The sequence below is a fragment of the Stenella coeruleoalba genome (assembly GCF_951394435.1).
Source record: "Stenella coeruleoalba genome assembly, chromosome: 5".
Lineage (NCBI taxonomy): Eukaryota > Metazoa > Chordata > Mammalia > Artiodactyla > Delphinidae > Stenella > Stenella coeruleoalba.
Window position 1 is genome coordinate 86,451,593 of NC_137150.1, and position 22,638 is coordinate 86,474,230.

Sequence of the window (22,638 nt, forward strand, 5' to 3'; positions counted from 1 at the left end):
AAACTGCAGTTTTAGTCTATGAAAATGTCTTTTTAATCACAAATTATCACTGTAAATGTGAAGCCTTATATTTCAAACGGATAAAAATATTTTCTTTAAGTTATCATCAAAGTGAAAACACAATTTAAACATAAATTTGAACTCAGGTACTGCTAAGACGGTCCTCCAACTCCTTAGGCACCTCAAACACTGGTTACTGCATCTCTGCACTATATGTAAACAGTATTACTTATGGTTAGTAATCAATATCATAATGTGTGACCAAGACACAAGTTTAAGGCAGAGGGTTTTCTAGTATTTCTATCGTATCTCCAGCCCCTCCTGACTCCCATCGCCCCAGAGGTGAGACACTCAATGAACGCAAGTTTTCAATGTCCATCACAGCCTTCCCCACTCCCTCCCAGCCACAGATGGAGGACCTTCACCTTGCTTGCTCAGCCTCAGAGATTTCCTGGGCAAATGCAGGCAGCCCAATAAGGAACTGCTTCTTACCCAGAGAGTGGGGCAAAGAAACAGTTTGGCTGCTTAAATCCTAGAGATGGGCTGAGTCCTCCTACCCCTCAAAGCTGCAGCTTCCCACAGGAAGCTCTGCTTTGGGTACCTTATCCTCCAACCCAAAGCCCTACCCTGATGGATAAAAGCATGATTGTCTTTTGAAGTGGATCTCAAAAAAATGTTTGAGATTCTCCTTTAGAATTGCCTCCCAGCTGGGATCTGGCCCTGCCCTCTGGCTCTTGCCAGGTCTTTCATTCCTCGGGGACAGTGCCATCTCTGCATCCAGGAAAAATGTCCCTCTCAGCAATTGTCCGCCACTACCAGTTCTGACCTCGAAGGCAACACCAGTCTGCTTTGAGCTATATCTCACCATGCCCCCTTGGAAGACTGAAACCACGATGATCTCTAGTCTTGGTTCCTTCTATTCCCGACTAACTTTATCACATGCTGGTCTGCTATGTTGAAATTCCAGAAAACATTGGTCAATTCCCTCAAGTTAAATGTTTTTGAATTGAGGAGACAAGGAAGTAGGTGGATCCTGGGAACATTACCATGTTATTTATTAAAGGGGAAAAAACACCTTAATTGCCCCCAAAATAAGGGAGAAAATCAAAAGCTATAGCATATCATATGAGTGAATATTAAGCCATTTAAAATCTTATTTCAAGGTATGTTTATAGCATTAAAAATACATTAATATAATGTTAAGTAAATTTTAAAAACCACACATACAATGAGTGCAGTCTTATATATACACCCACAAATACACATGGATTACACATAGATGTTCAAGTGAAAATCTGGGGAATCATCACTGATCCCCTCTATCACTATATCCTCTATCCTCTACCATCTCTATCACTTCTCTATTCCCTCCTTCCTCATTTTATCCATCAACAAATCCTATCAATATTGTCCTTAATCCATAGTTTCAATCTGATCATTTCTGGATATTTCCACTGTTACCCCCCATTACAAGCCAATATCTTCTCTTCCCTTGTCCATATGCGTATTCTATAACAAGAACAATGGAATAAAAGAAATCACACCAGTGATTTTTAATTCACCTTTCTCAAACTAGTTTGTATGTTCCACATTTTATACAATGTGTTTGGGTTACCTTAACAATGAAGAAAAAAAATTAGTGTAAAATATTAGCATACAATCTGCAGCAATACTTCATTTTTAAGTTGATTAGACTCTTATTTTCCTAAGCTCTTGTCCAATTTTTGATCCAGATATTAACTCTTCCGAAAAAGGTTACTTTAAAGAACTTCTTCATCAGACTAAATACGTAAATATTTGAAGACTTCAACATTTTTTCCAAATTTTCTAAATGACTCAGGCAAAAATGACAATTATGCAAATTTACCCATTCCATACTTTATGCATCTGAAAAACTGCAAAATCAAACATAACACCTAACCTAATATGAATAAAGTGAACAGAGTGGTTACAAAAAAAGTCTCCAGGGCTTCCCTGGTGGCGCAGTGGTTGAGAGTCCGCCTGCCGATGCTGGGGACACGGGTTCGGGCCGCAGTCCGGGAAGATCCCACGTGCCGCGGAGCGGCTGGGCCCATGAGCCATGGCCGCTGAGCCTGCGCATCCGGAGCCTGTGCTCCGCAACAGGAGAGGCCACAACAGTGAGAGGCCTGCGTACCGCAAAAAAAAAAAAAAAAAAAAAGTCTCCAGATGTTTGCTGAATATGGCTTAGATGATATATTTAGTATTCTCATTTTTTAATGTAGTTATTAGATTATTTCATTACTTGGAGTGATTCTGCTTATTGTATAGAAAAAAATTAAAATCCTAACAGGTAGTTTCAGGTTCCTCATTCATTGACTAGGTATTAAGTGCCTACCATGTATCGGACTTCAGCTTAACAGGCACTAGTGTTGCTCACTATTATTCCTGTTCTCTCCTTTCAGAAACAAAGCAGTGCTGTTCTGTCTCATCCCCATGACATTAGGTGTGGCTATGTCCCTTGTTTCGATCAATGAAACAGGAGAGAAAGTGACATGTCAGTTCCAAGCTGAAACACCAAGAGCTGGAGCATGATTCGCCATCTCCATCCCCTGCTAAGATGACTCACTTGTATCCAAGTCTTAGCCTACCTCCCTCAGTGAGGGCAATAGAGAGCAGGGTCTCTGCCAATCCAAGATCGTCTTAAGCCACTGAGATTCGGGAGTTGTGTGTTACTGTGGAGGTGTTAATCTTCATTAAGTGCCTACTATAAACCAGGCTTTAAGCTAGGCCCTGGAAAATATGTGGTCAAAGATACCATTTCCTGCCTTCACATAGCTCACAGTCCAAAGGGGAAAACACACATATGAATAAATGCTATATGGTGTGATGCATGCCTTGATAGAGGATTGATTGACAGATCGGTAAAGGAGCATGGAGAGGGGCTAACCCAGTGAGACTGGTAGTCTGGGGAAGTTATCATGGAAAGAAATGACAATGGAGTTAAGTCCTATTGAAGAAAGGGAATCTGATGGGTATTCTCCAATGGTAGCATAAAGCCACCTCCACACCTAAAATTTTGTGGTTTTAAAAATATAAACAAAATCTCAAGCCCATCTAAGGTCAGACTACTGGTACATCCAGCAAACATCCTGTCTCTGACAGAATTAATAACAAAAATTGTGTAGGAAAAAAGCAACAGTTATTTTCTATATTTAATAACTATGTATTTCTCTCTCATAGTTCTCTAAATCCTTTCCCATCTCCACCACCATGTAAGATATGCTCTCTGGGGTCCAAGTCTATGCCTATCTTAAGTGTGGTTTAAATTGGACAGCAATCCTCCAACCATTTAGGATATTTTAGATAAGGATACAAAGGGAAATCCATAAGTGAGATGTTAGAATAACAAGAAAAAAATTAAAGCCAGTTAGTGGGGAAGACTTTGGTTATAAAGTAGTGCATACAAAATAGGAAACAGAGCTAAGATAGTGCAGAGTTAGCCATCCAGAAAGCAAGGCAGAGCAGATGCTGTTTAATGGAAGTCAGAAGCTAAGCACTGAACCCAAACTCTGCATTTTCAATATTTGCTCTAACGGCACAGAATTGAGGGTTTATGTCAAAAAGGATACTTAAAAGCTTAATTTTTGACTCAGCAGCATAGGACATTAATGTCATTTTAGATAATAAAATGTATTAATGTATTTCAACCGGTTTGCAGTTGCAAATGCTACTTAATCACCCAAACAAAATATTACCAAATATCATTCCCTCTTCCAACAAAACTACATAGTATCAAACTACTAAAGGGTATTCTTACTACCCTACAGGGTGGCAACACTTGGCCCCTCTCTCCTCCTCACATACACTTTTTTTTTAATCAAAAAATTTAATTAGTGGGAATTCCCTGGGGGTCCAGTAGTTAGGACTCCATGCTTCCACTCCAGGGGGCACAGGTTCGATCCCTGGTCAGGTAACTAAGATTTCTCATGCCTCGCAGCTCAGCCAAAACTCACCATGGCCAAAAAATGTAATTATTGACGCAGTTTAGTTGGCCAAACAAAATATAACACCAGAATATTCCACAGTAGTACTAGCTGGAAGATCAGCTTTACAGTCTCTAGGGAAGAGACAAGCAGGACATTTGCAAATAATAAACCACATCTGAGAAACAGCCATGCAACATTTCTCCACCACACATATTGCAGAAGAAAGCTACAGATGATCTGGAGGGAAGAACATTCCAGAGAATATTTTAAGATATTCATGTTTGATACCCTGGTTTTTCAGTTCAACCTTATTGGGTCCGTTAAGGATGTGTAAAAAGTTGTACACTTAAAGATTTATCATCAAGTATAAACATGTAATTCACTCATTTTCCTGAAGCTGAGTTTACCATAGCTGAGTACATATGTATGTATACTTGTGTCAATTTGAGATCTCTTAATCCCATAAATCAATTCAACTCAAAAGGTGGAGAATCACACAGGTGGTCTTTCTGACCCTAGGAGTGACAATAATGGTTCATGATACCTCTCTCTCCTTCCCCAGTTCCAGGGTGTTCTTTTCATTGCGGATGAGATCACACGAGTGGAGGCCTAGAGGTGGGAAAAGCATAGGGAAATGTAGAACAGGAAGCAGTAATGTACTCTGAATGAGGATGAGAGCTAAGGCAAGGAGAGTAGAGGCAGGAGGGCAGAGGATACAATGGGAGAGACTGGGTATAATTCCCCAGCAGTGAGGGAGAGAGCAACGCGATGGAGCCCTGCAGACACTGTATTAGAGACTGCAGCTGAGGTTAGGAAAAGAAAGCAGAGGAAGAACTAGGGCTGTGAGAGGTGAAAGGGCACACTGCAAGAGGTGTTGTCAAAGTGACACACAAGAGAGAGGGCGGCCGGAGAGAGGTCTATGTTAACACATGTAAGAAAGGTGAGGAATTCTCCGAGGTTTCTAGCCTGGCTTCTTGATCTCCGCTGGTGTATTTCTTTTTGCTTTCCTGTACATTTTATGTAAACAAAAAAGAAGTCTGATGGAAATTATAAAATCACTGCATTATGTTATTGTGGAAGTAAAACAGCCCCAAGGGCACTAACGGCTCCATATACTGCACGCATACGCACAGAAACAGAACCGGTGTGGAGAAGGGAAGAAGGCATCTGGTGCCCATCTGAAAGAAGAGACAACACCGGGTCGTCTAAACAGGAAAGAAGTTAATGTGTGTTGAAACATTTGGGCTTACTTTCCAATCCATAAATTTAATCCCTCCAGAGCTCTCTTGTTATTTTATCACCTGAAACGTATATCATCTCATTGTCGATTAGAAAATGCCAGGAGTCATTTAGAGATCTCTGGAAGGTACCACGGAAAGTCACGGTACATTCTCCCTTAAGAAGAAAATTATAGGAAAAACTAATCTCAGGGATCATGTTTGAAAGTTTCTTGGTAGATTCTTTCCTCTTTGCCACAATGCTGGTATATGTTTTAAAATATAATTCTCCTGCTCCATTTGTACCAAATAACACCACAGTGAAGCTAATCCCATCCAAACTGTAAGTCACTGATGGTGACTTCAGAGCACTGTGATGGCCAGAGTTGTAGGGATCTTGGTTTCAAGATAATGAATATACACCCAGGGAGCAAAGTTTTAAAAAACGAACAAATTAAAATGAAGTATTTACTGTGCTGTGTTGTGTGTGTTGCATTAGAAGTAGGAGTCTTAAAGTCTGGCCTATATATATAAATGCAGTTTTCCAGGTAATTTATACCAAGAGTTTGGAGGATTCTTAAATTATACAACACTTTACTTGTCATTTTACATCGCCGTGCACAAACACTTCTCAGGATCACCCAATATAGCAGGAATTAATCAAAGGGGGAGTGCAAGAGCAAGTGATAGGAAAGTGGAAATCTTTTCACATGGCTGGGGAAAGGGGATGGATGTAGATTACAGAAGCAAATTCAGAAAAAGAATCTTACCCAAAAAATCAGGAGGGTTTAGGCTAAAATTTCCACTTTATGAAAAAGGTTGAGTCTCTGTTTTTCTTATGAGGGGCCTTAGAGCTGAGGTGCTGGCTCTGGGAGCACATTTTGCCACAGACAGTGGTTGATGCCTGGTGTTTCAAACTCTCCCAGCACACTGGTGGTCCACAGGCTGGCCTCTTTCAGCACTGACGTTTACGGTATGGCAATGTTTTAAAGCACGTACTGATGACACGTAATTGAATTCAGACACCAGCTTAGAGCAGTCTGTCAGAAGCAGTGCCATTGGGGAGGTGGAGGTGGGGGGGGCGGCAGTTCTGTGGTGACCAGTGGTGCCTGAGGGAAGAAGCTTTTAGAGGACTGAATAGGAAAAACTAAGAAATCTATTTCAGCCCCAAACTCCAAGCTTAAGAATGGAGAACAATGGACACAAAAACCTCCCTCTTCTCCCACTAATCCCAACATGGAAACATGATGAAGGGGGAGGGGGACTACTTAGAAGCTTCAGGAACAACCACTTCCTTCTCTAGCAATATTCTCATTTCAGACATCCAAAAGCAGCCTGTTTTCCCCACCCTCCGTTATCCAAACACCATCCTCAGTTAAACAAACCCTCAGTCCTCTGGACTCCGCCTTTGCAAATATACCCTCCTTTTTCACAAGTATTTCCTTTCATCACTAAATCCTCAGCCTCCTGCTTCTCTACACACAAGCCACACCTCTCCACACAGCCCCACACCCACTGGCAAACACCTTCCCAGATCCTCTCTTCTTCAAATATCCCCTCCTATGCACAGGTTTTGTTTTGTTTTTTAATTTATTTATTTTACTTATTTATTTTGGCTGCTTTGGCTCTTTGTTGCTGTGCGCGGCTTTCTCTAGTTGCGGAGAGCGGGGGCTACTCTTCGTTGTGGTGCGTGGGCTTCTCATTGCGGTGGCTTCTCTTGTTGCAGAGCACGGGCTCTAGGTGCTTGGGCTTCAGTAGTTGTGGCACGTGGACTCTAGAGCACAGGCTCAGTAGTTGTGGCGCACAGGTTTAGTTGCTCCGCGGCACATGGGATCTTCCCAGACCAGGGCTCAAACCCATGTCCCCTGCATTGGCAGGTGGATTCTTAACCACTGCACCACCAGAGAAGCCCCCATGCACAGGTTTTGTAAGCATCCCTAAATCTGGACCTTCCCACTGTCTCAACATCCATCCCCACAGAACTTCATCTCCCATTCATGCAACCTGGCCTCCTAAACTCTGTTCCTTTAAACTCTTCCTCCACACTCAAGATTTTACGTCTCAGCGCAGGGAAGAAAAAAACAAAAACCATAAAACCAAACTTCTCTTAGTGGACACTGAGCCCTTATTGGTTTTTTGCAAATAAACAGAGCAGCAAATGGATTCTCATTCCTCATTCCTTGCGCCATGTTCTCTGTCATTTAAAGATCAGCCTTTTTGAACAAAATAATTATTATCTACTAGATACATGCAGATACATTGATAATCTCCAAGGAGGGCATTTTTATCTCTCAAAAGGACCCAAGAATAAGGAGGATGTTTTGTTCTTTCAGATTGAGCCTGTTACAACAGTAAATCTTACTGTATGCAGACAGACACACGTTCACAGACACACAGAGACAGACATACACTGCCCACATGCCCATAGCAGTCTAAAAGGCACAAAGACTGTGTGACTGTCAGAGGAGGCTCTTCAGAACCCAGGCAAGTTGAGGCATCCTCAGAATTTGCCAGGTGTCGGGGTGATGCATGGCAGGCTGGGGAGAAAGGGAGGACCACTGGAATGCTGATATGATCTCAGGACACTGATTACACAGTTCCTTTCTTGGTTTTCTTGTTTTCCCTTTTGAATTTTTACTTTATTATGTTCTGAAAACAACTAAAAGAAGAGGTAAGGGAGACCATTAAGGAAAGAACAAAAGTATCAGATGATGCCACAGGGAGGAAGGGAGCACAGAAGGGACTGGGGCGTGATGGGGAATAGGGGGAGGACATGAGAGATGGAAGAAGTGATGACAAAAAGTAAAAAAAAAAAAAAAAGTTTCGGCTTCTTCCTATCACAATAAATCAGTCTAGCCCATGGTACCATTCCTTTCTGTCATCTCCAGCCCACTGAAGTCTAAGCTCTGTCAAAAGAAGTCCAGACGGCATCCAATGTTTCTTAAAGGTAATCACAATCAATAGCAAAAAACATATTCAAATGAGGATCTTTATCTCCTGTAACAGAGGTTCCTTTTAAATAAGTCTAGATTGTTTTATATGAGGAATTCTTAAGAATCTTAGAGGACTCTTGTAAAGAGGGTAAAACATCAATAGGGATGTTTAAACCATTTTGTGCCAGTCCCTTGAATAAGACTTGTCTGCCTGAACTTTAAAATATTCTTTAGACCACCCAAGGAATTTGGCTGCATGCTTCCTGTGATAACTCTTTCCAGCCTGTGAGGAAGGCAGGGGAAGAAGGACAGAAAGCAGGAAAAACCTCAAAAAAATCTGGGTCATTCAAATTCCCTTCCCACTTGCAAAACTCCTGACTTTTATCTAAATATTCAAGATGTGACTTTTACCAATTGGACTCACATTTGTGTTTATATCATTATTAAAACAGCTTTTCAATTCTGCAGCCTGTGGAACGAAAACCACACTCACAGAAAGAAAGACAAAATAAAAAGACAGAGGACTATGTACCAGATGAACGAACAAGATAATCCCCCCCACAAAAAAATAAATGAGGTGGAGATAGGCAACCTTCCAGAAAAAGAATTCAGAATAATGATAGCGAAGATGATTCAGGACCTCGGAAAAAGAATGGAGGCAAAGATCAAGAAGACACAAGAAATATTTAACAAAGACCTAAAAGAATAAAAGAACAAACACCTAGAAGAACAAACAGAGACTAACAATGCAATAACTGAAATGAAAAATAGACTAGAAGGAATCAATAACAGAATAACTAGGGCAGAAGAATGGATAACTGACTTGGAAGACACAATGGTGGAATTCACAGCTGTGGAACAGAATAAGAAAAAAGAATGAAAAGAAATGAAGACAGCCTAAGAGACCTCTGGGACAACATTAAATGCAACAACATTCACATTATAGGGGTCCCAGAAGGAGAAGAGAGAGAGAAAGGACCCGAGAAAATATTTGAAGAGATTATGATTGAAAACTTCCCTAACATGGGAAAGTAAATTGCCACCAAAGCCCAAAAAGTGCAGGGAGTCCCAGGCAGGATAAACCCAAGGAGAAACACACTGAGACACACAGTAATAAATTGGCAAAAATCAAAGACAAAGAAAAATTACTAAAATCAACAAGGGAAAAACGACAAATAACATACAAGGGAACTCCCACAAGGTTAACAACTGATTTCTCAACAGAACCTCTACAAGCCAGAAGGAAGTGGCATGATAATATTTAAAGTGATGAAGGGGAAGAACCTACAAACAAGATTACTCTACCCAGCAAGGATCTCATTCAGACTTGACGGAGAAATCAAAAGTTTTACAGACAAGCAAAAGCTAAGAGAATTCAGCACCACCAAACCAGCTCTACAACAAATGCTAAAGGAAATTCTCTAAGTGGGAAACACAGGAGAAGAAAAGGACCTACAAAAACAAACCCCCAAAACTTAAGAAAATGGTAATAGGAACATACATATTGATAATTACCTTAAATCTAAATGGATTACATGCTTCAACAAAAAGACACAGGCTCTCTGAAAGGATACATAAACAAGACCAATCTGTATGCTGTCTAAAAGAAACCCACTTCAGACCTAGGGACACATACAGACTAAAAGTGAGGGGATGGAAAAAGACATTCCATGCAAATGGAAATAAAAAAAAGCTGGAGTAGCAATATTCATATCAGATAAAACAGACTTTAAAATAAAGAATGTTACAAGAGACAGGAAGGACACTGCATAATGATCAAGGGATCAATCCAAGAAGAAGATATAACAATTATAAATATTTATGCACCCAACATGGATCACCTCAATACATAAGGCAAACGCTAACAACTATAGAGGAGGAAATCAACAGTAACACAATAACAGTGGGAGACCTTAACACCTCACTAACACCAATGGACAGATCACCCAGACATAAAATGAATAAGGAAACACAAGCTTTAAATGACACAATAGACCAGATAGATTTAATTGATATTTATAGAACATTCCATCCGAAGACAGCAGATTATACTTTCTTCTCAAGTGCACACAGAACATTCTCCAGGATAGATCACATCTTGGGTCATAAATCAAGCCTCAGTAAATTTAAGAAAACTGAAATCATCTCAAGCATCTTTTCCAACCACAACCCTATGAGATTAGAAATCCATTACAGGGAAAAAAATGTAAAAGACACAAACACATGGAGGCTAAACAATACGTTACTAAAGGACCAAGAGATCACTGAAGAATTCAAAGAACAAATCAAAATATACCTAGACACAAATGACAACAAAAACATGACGATCCAAAACCTACGGGATGCAGCAAAAGCAGTTCTAAGAGGGAAGTTTATAGCAATACAAGCCTACCTCAAGAAACAAGAAAAATCTCAAATAATCTAACCTTACACCTAATGCAACTAGAAAAAGAACAAAGTCTAAAGCTAGTCGAAGGAAAGAAATCATAAAGATCAGAGCAGAAATAAATGAAATAGAAACAAAGAAAACAATAGCAAAGATCAATAAAACTAAAAGCTGGTTCTTTGAGAAGATAAACAAAATTGATAAACCTTTAGCCAGACTCATCAAGAAAAAGAAGGAGAGGACTCAAGTCAATAAAATTAGAAATGAAAAAGGAGAAGTTACAATGGACACTGAAGAAATACAAAGCATCCTAAGAGACTACTACAAGCAACTCTATGCCAATAAAATGAACCACCATGAAGAAATGGACAAATTCTTAGAAAGGTATAACCTTCCAAGACTGAACCAGGAAGAAACAGAAAATATGAACAGACCAATCACAAGTAATGAAATTGAAACTGTGATTAAAAATCTTCCAACAAACAGAAGTCCAGGACCAGATGGCTTCACAGGTGAATTCTATCAAACATTTAGACAGGACCTAACACCCATCATTCTCAAACTCTTCCAAAAAACTGCAGAGGAAGGAACACTTCCAAACTCATTCTATGAGGCCACCATCACCATCACTATCTCCCTGATCCCAAAACCAGACAAAGATACTACAAAAAAAGAAAATTACAGACCAATATCACTGATGAATATAGATGAAAATATCCTCATCAAAATATTAGCAAACAGAATCCAACAACACATTAAAAGGATCATACAACATGATCAAGTGTCTTCTTTGAAGAAATCAATGTGATACACCATATTAACAAATTGAAGAATAAAAACCATATGATCATCTCAATAGACACAGAAAAACCTTTTGACAAAATTCAACACCCTTTCATGATAAAAACTCTCCAGAAAGTGGGCATAGAGGGAACATACCTCAACATAATAAAGGCCATATATGACAAACCCACAGCAAACATCATTCTCAACGGTGAAAAACTGAAAGCATTTCCTCTAAGATCAGGAACAAGACAAGGATGTCTACACTTGCCACTATTATTCAACATAGTTTTGGAAGTCCTAGCCACAGCAATCAGAGAAGAAAAAGAAATAACAGGAATCCAAACTGGAAAAGAATAAGTAAAACTGCCACTGTTTGCAGATGACATGATACTATACATAGATCATGCTAAAGATGTCGCCAGAAAACTACTAGAGCTAATCAATGAATTGGGTAAAGTTGCAGGATACAAAATTAATGCACAGAAATCTCTTGCATTCCTATACACTAACAACAAAAGATCAGAAGAGAAATTAGGGAAACACTCCATTTACCATTGCAGGAAAAAGAATTAAAAACCTAGAAATAAACCTACTTAAGGAGGTAAACAACCTGTACTCAGAAAACTATAAGACACTGATGAAAGAAATCAAAGATGACACAAACAGATGGAGAGATATACCATGTACTTGGATGGGAAGAATCAATACTGTGAAAATGACTGTACTACCCAAAGCAATCTACAGATTCAATGCAATCCCTATCAAATTACCAATGTCATTTTTTACAGAACTAGATCAAAAAATTGCATAATTTTTATGGAGATAAAAATGACCCTAAATAGCCAAAGCAATCTTGAGGGAAAAAAATGGAGCTGGAGGAATCAGACACCCTGACTTGAGACTATACTACTAAGCTACAGTAATCAAGACAGTAAGGTACTGGCACAAAAACAGAAATATAGATCAATGGAACGGGATAGAAAGTCCAGATATAAACCCAGACACCTATGATCAACTAATCTATGACAAAGGAGGAAGGATATACAATGGAGAAAAGACTGTCTCTTCAAGAAGTGGTGCTGGGAAAACTGGACAGCTACATGTAAAAGAATGAAATTAGAACACTCCCTAACACCATACACAAAAATAAGCTCAAAATGGATTAAAGACCTAAATGTAAGACCGGACACTATAAAACTCTTAGAGGAAAACATAGGAAGAACACTCTTTGACATAAATCACAGCAAGATCTTTTGTGACCCACCTCCTAGGGTAATGGAAATAAAAACAAATGAAACCTAATGAAACTTAAAACCTTTTGCATAGTAAAGGAAACTATAAACAAGATGAAAAGACAACCCTCAGAATGGGAGAAAATATTTGCAAATGAATCAATGGACAAAGGATTAATCTCCAAAATATATAAACAGCTCATGCAGCTCAATATTAAAAAAACAAACAACCTAATCAAAAAATGGGCAGAAGACCTAAACAGACATTTCTCCAAAGAAGACATACAGATGACCAAGAAGCACATGAGAAGCTGCTCAACATCACTAATTATTAGAGAAAGGCAAATCAAAACTACAATGAGGTATCACCTCACACTGGTTAGAATGGGCACCATCAGAAAATCGACAAACAACAAATGCTGGAGAGGGTGTGGAGAAAAGGGAACTCTCTTGTACTGTTAGTGGGAATGTAAATTGATACTGCCACTATGGAAAACAGTATGGAGGTTCCTTAAAAAACTAAAAATAGAATTACCATATGACCCAGCAATTCCACTACTGGGCATATACCCAGAGAAAACCATAATTCAAAAAGACACTTGCACCCCCATGTTCATTGCAGCACTATGTACAATAGCCGGGTCATGGAAGCAACCTAAATGTCCATTGACAGACAAATGGATAAAGAAGATATGGTACATATATACAATGGAATATTACTCAGCCATAAAAAGGAACGAAACTGAGTTATTTGTAGCGAGGTGGATGGACCTAGAGTCTGTCATACAGATTGAAGTAAGTCAGAAAGAGAAAAACAAATACTGTATGCTAACACATATACATGGAATTAAAAAAAAATGGTTGTGATGAACCTACGAGCAGGACAGGAATAAAGACGCAGACATAGAGAATGGACTTGAGGACACGGGGAGGGGGAAGGGTAAGCTGGGAGGAAGTGAGAGAGTGGCATGGACATATATACACTACCAAATGTAAAATAGATAGCTAGTGGGAAGCAGCTGCATAGCACAGGGAGATCAACTCGGTGCTTTGTGACTACCTAGAGGGGTGGCATAGGGAGGCTGGGAGGGAGACGCAAGAGGGAGAGGATATGGGGATATATGTATACATGTAGCTGATTCACTTTGTTGTACAGCAAAAACTAACACAACATTATAAAACAATTATACTCCAATAAAGATATTAAAAAAAAAAGGAAAAAAGACACACGCACCCCAATGTTCATTGCAGCAACAGCCAGGTCATGGAAGCAACCTAAATGCCCATCGACAGACAAATCGATGAAGATGTGGTACATATATACAATGGAATATTACTCAACCATAAAAAGAACAAAATTGGGTCATTTGTAGAGATGTGGATGGACCTAGTGACTGTCATACAGAGTGAAGTAAGTCAGAAAGAGAAAAACAAATATCGTATATTAACGCATATATGTGAAATCTAGAAAAATGGTACAGATGAACCGGTTTGCAGGGCAGAAATAGAGACACAGATGTAGAGAACAAACGTATGGACACCAAGGGGGGAAAGCAGGGGGTGGGGATGTGGTGGGATGAATTGGGAGATTGGGATTGACATGTATACACTGATATGTATAAAATAGATTAATAAGAACCTGCTGTATAAATAAATAAATAAAATTTTAAAAACAGCTTTAGCAATATTTGAAGGAGACACAATATGAATGTAATAAGTATATATATATATATATATATATATATATATATATATGTTATAAATTAAGTTCAACAGAATGATGCGGTAGGGAAGTTCTCAAATTAAAAGCATGCTGTCTCCGGACTTTCCTGGTAGTGCAGTGGTTAAGAATCCGTCTGCCAGTGCAAGGGACACAGGTTCAAGCACTGGTCCAGGAAGATCCCACATGCCGCAGAGCAACTAAGCCCCTGTGCCACAACTACTGAGCCTGTGCTCTAGAGCCCGCGAGCCACAACTACTGAGCCTGCGTGCCACAACTACTGAAGCCCGCGTGCCTAGAGCCCGTGCTCTGTGACAAGAGAAGCCACCACAGTGAGAAGCCCACGCACCGCAACCAAGAGTAGCCCCCACTCGCTACAACTAGAGAAAGCCCATGTGCAGCAACGAAGACCCAACACAGCCAAAAATAAATAAATAAATACATTTATTAAAAAAAAAAAAAAAAATGGTGTCTCCGATTACAGAAAATACAAAGAACAGAGGAATACATTAAACAACACTATGGAGACAGTATCACTTAAATCTAAAACATGTGGAAGTCTACAGAAAAATAACCAATGTCTTCAACCAGCAAATGACAAGGAAAAAAATAAGAGAGGGAACAGTTCTAGATTTAAAAAGAACCAGGAGATACACCAATTAACAATTAAATGCAATATGTAGACCTTGTAGACCTTGTTTGGATTCTGTTTTGAACAATCCAACTATTAAACAAAAATTTTATGTGACAATCAGAGAATCTGAAGACTGACTGGAAAAAAGATATTTTAATTACTGCCATTTTTGTTTTTAGGTGTGATAATGATTTGCTGTATTTTTTAAAAATCCTAAGCTCTTAGATTTATATTTTAAATTTTTTATGAATAAAATACTACAGTATTTGGAATCTGCTTTATAACAATCTATGTTTGGGGGGAAGTAAGGTCTACAGATGAAACAATATTAGCATATGTAGGTAACTGTTGAAACTGAATGATGGGTACATGAGATTTCACTGCATTATTCTTTTAATTTTTATGTATGTTTAAAATTTTCCATAATAAAAATATTTAAAAAGTAAAAGATGTGTGCATTCCGAAAACCAATATGAATAAAAATATATGAATATATACTGACTTAAAAACGATAGTGGCTCAGTTTACAAAGAAGGATGTGTTCATACAGTAGCTCCTTGCTGATTTTTTAAAAAGTACGAAATACTAACCTTCTGTCATATTGAATTAAGCTCCTAAAAGCAGATTTTTTTTTTTAAGTACCTTGGAGAAATCTGAAAGGAAATGCATTGTCTAGATTACAAGTATCAGGCCATTATATTTCGGATACTTGCAAGATAATGGTAGGTCACAGTAGCTAAATTTCACTACTATGCATATTCAAATAAAACCCACCTCTTCAGAAAGTTAAAATGTAAACACAAAAACTGACAAACCTGCCATATCTTGAAGAATTTCAGCCTCAAAAAACCATTAAAACACACACACACACCCTTCCATATTCATGCTAAGATAGAGACCAACATACTTTATAGATTCTTAAATTATGTGATGGCTTCTCTGAAAGTGGGAGAGTTCTTTAGGTAGGAAATTACAGACCCATATTTTCAGGGTTCTTTATAGAATCCTAAGATAGCTTTAGTTGAAGATAAAGGTTTCTAAAATTTTCCCAAGTAAAGCAAATATTTCCAGATGTTTCTTATTCCTGATCATTGGCATAATTCATCCCCGGGTTTAGGTGATTCTGACTGTAGCCTCTGAACAATCCTCCTGTATTATGTGATCACCACAGTGAGACAAAGCCAAGAAACAGAGTCATGGAATAACTAGGTTGGAGGTCTTGAATGTCTGTTTGCATCTGTGCTTCAGATTTACTTCCTGAAGCAGAGGGGTACTCCAGGAAAAAGCATCCTCTAAAACCAATTTATGCAAGAAAAATATTGACTCTGGGATCACATGGGGATGAAGATGCTCTCTCTTGACCCTGAAACCACCCCTAATGGGCTGGAATTGGAAGCTGAGAGTTGGTGGGAGCAAACTCTTATCTTTACAGCATCCTGTCCCCATTCCACACTACCGATCAAAATACATTCTCTTCAGAGTCAGCTTCTGTTTTTTCAAAGTAACATTCACCAAATCCAAACGTACTATTCTCCATTCCCTTACCCAATACTTGTGAACTGGGAATAGTCAGGGGATAAGTAGGCTCAGGATGGATGGAACAAACACAAGGTGACCACATCACCCATGGTCATAGTGTTTTTCCCTTTAACTCAAAAACTGAGTGGATGGGTTTTAAAAAAATACTATAAAGTAAACAAAACAAAACAATAATGATACCATCTCTTCATTACTTAACTGTAGGTTATGCAAAGTGGGTGTTATAGACAATATTTCCCTTTGTTGCGACCTACCTTTTTTAACCATTTATTTTGCTTGGAAGGAAAAGGAAAAAGGACTTGAACCAGCAGAGGTCAGTAAACAACTGACTACACTAAATTTAATCAATGCTGTTTTTTATATCTGACCAAAAGCCCTAATAAAGGAAATGGTTACATTAGGATGTTATTTTTATTGTCATGGCCAATCTAGCGCAAAAAATACGGGACAGACTGCCAGGAACATGAGTCAGGATACCCGACCCTCGTCCTGGTTCTGCCAAAATAACCAACAGAAGAAAGAGCCAGAGCAAATCCCTTGGCCCGTCTTCACCTTGTTTTAGTAGAGGTTTCTCCATATTTAAAATGGTGAGGGTGAACTAGATGTTCTTTCTGCTCCAACTTTCTAGGCTCCCATAGACACAGGTTAAATAACACAGGAGTGCCAGTTATACAACGCAGGAAATGGAAATGACTACAGAACAGAAACATGTTTTAGTGATAAGGTGGCAGCTAGCTACCTAACTGGGAAAAGATTGCACCGGTGCGGTTGCCCATGACATTCCAAGGGCATGGTAAATTATTTCAGCATAACGTAGTGGGAAGAAGGCCTGGTCAGAGTTATGTTAGTGTAATATAATACGGCTATTTGATTCGGCATGATGTATAAGAAATATTTTGTCTACATTCCCATGGCTTGCAATTTCCTTACTAAATATGTTTTCAAAAACCTACTTCTGCAATGATGTAAGCAGTGTGGCAGCCAGACCTCACTTCCCAGTCCCCTCTGAATATCTCTTGACTATGAAGCACTACTCAGGCTGCATCTGAACTGGACAAACAAACACAGAAGCTGGCTTTCCTTTGCTTTTACCTGCCCTTGTTTTAGCAATACGGTGCTCAAGAAACAAATCGAGGAGAAAGATTGTAACTTTTAGCGTTTTTGCCATTCCTTATGCAGACTCCACAAGCACATCGCCATCTGGAGAGGTCACATGCTGCATGCAAACAAAATATGCTAAGATGATCAACACTGATTTCCACTGAACTCTAGATTTAGCAGCAAATCTTGGAAAAAGCTGACCCTGCTTGAGGTAACAATATTAAATATAGGCATGAACAAACTTTTTCTTCCCCTTAATTTGCAAAGTAAGGAAATGGAGTTCATCTAATAAACTCAACCCACTCACACTAAGCAAAACAAATATCTCTTGTAAAAACCTCTCAGAAAAGTCTCCAGCTAACTCAGCCTGTTACTCTATACCTTATTTACCTGTTTCTTTGTATGGCAAGCTTCTCCAGCCCCTAGCCTTCCCACTGAATTTCAATTAAAATGATTTTTATATTTGGGTTTCCCCTGCTGATCATTAGCTGCTATAGATAACAATCTTGCCTTTAAAGCAGATACAGCACAAACCTTCTTTTCAACATCTAAAAACATTCCTAAATATCATGAAAACAACTCTGCAAATTAACCCTTAGAAGGTTCGAATTTCTGGGTGGCAGAAACAAGTTCTGCCTTACCAAATACTCATTTTGAAGGGATTTGAAAATCTGAGCTACCCTTTTTGGTTTTATTCACTTTCAAAAGATAAGAGTCACATTAATCAAACGCCAACAAATATTTCCAGCCAACAACTATAAAAAAAACAAACTCATCTTCTCTTCCATCACCTGAAAAATAAGTAACAAGAATGACTACACGACAAAAAAAAAAAAAAAAAGAATGACTACCCGAAAGGTGATAATGAAAAGGGTGCTATACCCCTTTACTGCAGCACCTGCAGAGAGCAGCCCTCTTTAAAAAGTCATCACTTCTGAATCATTTCTAAATATACTACTATGTACTCGGCTTTGAGGTACACCCATTGGCTAGTTGTCAAAATGATAAGAACCTACCACAGCGAGGTTCGGAGCTCTTCCAAGAAAGGCACACTAAAAACTTCTTCTATATTTCCAGAACCTCCCAGATTTGAGGATTATAACTACCATGGCAGGACCACTTAGCACACAACTAAAATCCATAATCACAGGACTAACGGCTAATCGTAGTAATGTAAAATGTGAGAGCAGCCATATGTGCACAACTTTTCTGATCGTCAAAAACTCTTTGAGGGCTTCCCTGGTGGCCCAGTGGTTGAGAGTCCGCCTGCCGATGCTAGGGGACGCGGGTTCGTGTCCCGGTCCGGGAAGATCCCACATGCCGCGGAGCGGCTGCGCCCGTGAGCCATGGCCGCTGAGCCTGCGCATCCGGAGCCTGTGCTCCGCAACAGGAGAGGCCACAACAGTGACAGGCCCGCGTACCGCAAAAAAAAAAAAAAAAAAAAAAAAAAAAAACTCTTTGAGATAACTCCTTTCTATAAGCAGAGCCATTCACAAATACATGCTTTTTACACTGTCCCAGAAAATGAACAAAAACTTTATATTACTATCATTTTCTTCCCCACTAAGTAAACAGATGGAAAGATAAAGACTGGGGGTTGTACAAGAAAGTACAATGAAACAGGAGTTAGGAGGTTCTCACTGGCCAAGTGAGCAGATTCAGATAAGAGGATTTCTGAGATTCCTTTTACCCCCATTATTATTTTGCCCTCTTCCCCCAAAGAAGTGCCAAGCTTGAAATGTCTTCAGATTCCTAACCCAAGTTCTACGCAAATATCACATTTATCTTACATATCCACTCATCAGCTTATGAATATCCCTCACAACTGCCCCAAAGCACGCTCATTTCCTTATATGCCAGGTGTCTTTTTTAACTCTGTATTCAGGAGGCCTCTCTCATCCTCTCTTCTCTCCAAGACAACCCTATCCATTCATGCCCTCTACTCTTAACCCATAAGGCAGGGAGGAACAAAAAATCTCAAATGTTCTGTTTTGTACCATAGCATCTGCTGTGAATGTGGAACCATCTGTTGCCCACTTTGCCATGGGAAGGATGGTGCAGGCATCAGACGTGGAGTGTCACAGGTCGCACAATAGAATTATGTTCTTCTTGGGGCTGACACACCCAGGCATATGCTCCACAGTCACCATGGCTAATGCTACCCTTCCCCCATCAAAGAGTTTATTTATTTCCTCACAGAGAATGTGACCTCTAAATTCTCACAAAGGGTCAGGTCCATTTTTTAAAAACTTACATATGCCTGAATATCAGTTTCTAAATTCTCTAATCCTGGGTTTTATCTAAAACTAACATCTGTCACTAACACACTTGAGACTTTACCAGTCACCATCTCTGGGCATCTCAGTTTTTGTGTCTATAAAACAAAAAAGTTGAGCTCAGTGATCTCTGAGGCTCCCTTGCACTGTAGCACTCCAAAATTCTGTAATTTTAAGCCAACTCAAAGTCAGTGAACACAAGTTCCTTCACATCTATGGTATATTAAGACTCTTAATGCCAAGGACAAAAGAATCTGCTGCAGACAAAAAGGTCTCTCTGTGTTGAGCAAAAATACCGTCAGTTTCTAGAAGATCCAAATTAGATTAAGATCCCTAATCTTGTTAACATATGTCCTCAAGGTAATACCCTAGTGAAGAGTTTGGGGCTAGATATTCATTGTTTGTGTGTCCTGTGCATTATAGGATATTACACAGCATCATCTGAGGCCTCTACCCACTAGAGGCCAGCCCCAGTTGGCAACTGGGGTTGTCCCCTGCCCCGAGTTGGGACAACCAAAAATGTTTCCAGACACTGGCCAATAACCCCTGGGGAGCAAGTTACCCCCACTCCACCCGCCTCCATTCAGAACCACAGCTGCTGTGTATACCAGGGCTTTATAATAAAGCACATCACTTAAAAGTTGTTTTTGTTTCAAATAGATGACATTTCCACAGTTAATAAGTAAAGTACATCAAGATCTAACAGTCAGATTTATAACGCACATGTATTCCACTTGGAAGATGTACAAAACCACTGTCTTTCCAAGTTATTCATAGAGCCAACCGCCTTTCTGCTAAGGGTTGAGAATTAGCATACAGAGTCATAACCTCAACTGCTCTTTAAAAGTATTTAAAAGCAATCACGTTTTTCACAGCAAGTCCTCTGGTGCACTCCAGAATCAACCCCTGCATTACAGTACAGACCTCAAAAGAGGGCTTTGAGGAAAACAGCAAAATTCAGTGGTGGGTTTAATCACTTCAGCTTTTTCTTCCCTCTCGTGCAAAAGCCAGTAAATAAAATGTTTCTGAAAAGGTTGCTAAAGAGTTCCAGCTTTCGTCTGGTGTTCTTTAAGATAGGAGGTAGCAAGCTCTTAGGAGAATTTCCCAGCTATCTTTTCCTCCCTCACTTCAAATAGGGATACAGGAGACACCCCCTAAAGTCAGTCCTCAGCCCAAAAGAACAGCGTCTGCCAGTTGCATGGAACAGACTGAAGCCTGCAAATTGAAATGATGGCTACTCCTAGCCCAACATCTCATTTTTTCATTTGTGAAAAAGGCTGGGATTTGCAAACCTCTGGGTCTCAGGAGGTGAAGGCTACACTAGTCAACTAAGAGCAAAAGCTCTATTCCCCCTCACTTTTAAAGGAAACCCCAGTTATAAATGTTTTGGGGACTTTACAGAGTTTCTCAAGTACATATAATGTTTAAATTTCCACATTAAATATGTAAAACGAAAACAATAAAATAAAACACAAAACCTTTTAAATAACTTAAGCCCAGGATATGAAAAGGGAATCATGAATAGACACAACTGTTACTTTTCAAAGAACCTTAGCTCTTTATTCAAACAAATATTTACACAATTGAGGGCAATGGTACCGGGGATGTAGCCATTCTGTTAAAATAGTGGGCAGCTCTAAAGCTTTATTTATCCCAAATCCAACTACTCTGTTGCTATCCTACCAGGAACCAAGAATTCAAGAGCTCTCAGGGCAAAAGTTTAACTAACACTCTGAAACTGTGAACTTCATTTAGACCTCTCCCAGCTGAATTCAGATGTTAGAATCTCGGAGACATATCTCAAACGCCTAAATTAAGCCAAACTAGGAAGCTTAAAGTTACGCGTCCAATACTTGATAATAAATATCTGTAATTAATACATTCATACAATGAAGGGAAATGTGGCTGACATATATTTACACTAAAAGTACGCCACATTTTTATGCCTCTTCTTCTAGTTCCACTCCCAGCTGCGTCTGGCTGTGACTAGCTGTGCATTCTAGAATTGTTGAGAGCTTCTTTAGAGCAGCAGAAGGAAGACTTCTAGGGATGAGGGCAGGGCCGGGCGAGAGGATTTCCAGCCCCGGGAAAGTCTACCGACATAAAAGGCTGAGGGCGCAGTTCCCGCTTTTACATGAGAAAGGTAGATGGGTAGCAGGTTCGACTTCCGAAGCTCTTTCAAACAGGAAACCCCAAGTCTGGAAGCGACAGCCTGTCAGCCTTTTAATTTCCTGGCGGTGGCGGGAGTTAGCCCGGCCCTCGGCGCTTTAATAAGTGATGACTGCTAGAACTAAGTTATTCAATGTACCAGCAAACATTTCAAGCTGCGCCTCGGCCGTGCCAGGCGCGGGTGAAACAGGGGTTCAAAACATTCTCTACTTCCAGCCGCTATCTCTAGGGGTGCGGAGACCGCCCCAACCATAAATTTTGGGGGGCACTCAAGGCCAAATGGGAATTTGAGTCTCTGGGCGGTTCAAACTAGTGAGCCCCACTCTTGAAACAAAGTGAGCCAGGAGGGCAGCTAGCTAGATATTTGGGGGAGGGGGTCTTTTCTGAATTCCGCGCCCACACCATCCAGCAGCGGACTCTTTCCTCCGCCCACGGCGACAAAGCAGCTCTAGCCCCAAGATCCCGATCCCTCTCTCCTTGGGTATTCCAGACTTCTCGGCAAAAGTTGCCTCAGGCTCCCCCAAATCCCGCCCGTTTCCTACAACCGTTCTGCGAGCTGCTCTTCCACCCCGCCACTGCCTCCCCAGGATCCTCTCAACCGAGGTCCACCCATTCTTGGGGTTCGGGGCCCCAGAGGCTGCTCAGCCCGGGCTCTGCTAACCCCAGCCCGAGCTTTTGTCCCTGCAGCCCACAAGAGA

General features: G+C 40.0%; 1 protein-coding gene across 10 annotated transcripts in view; it reads right to left on the reverse strand.

The window, feature by feature from the left end:
• Positions 1–22,638, reverse strand: part of PHLDB2 (pleckstrin homology like domain family B member 2) — a 130,107-nt gene that overhangs the window by 106,896 nt on the left and 573 nt on the right. The gene's annotated exons all lie outside the window — the stretch shown is intronic.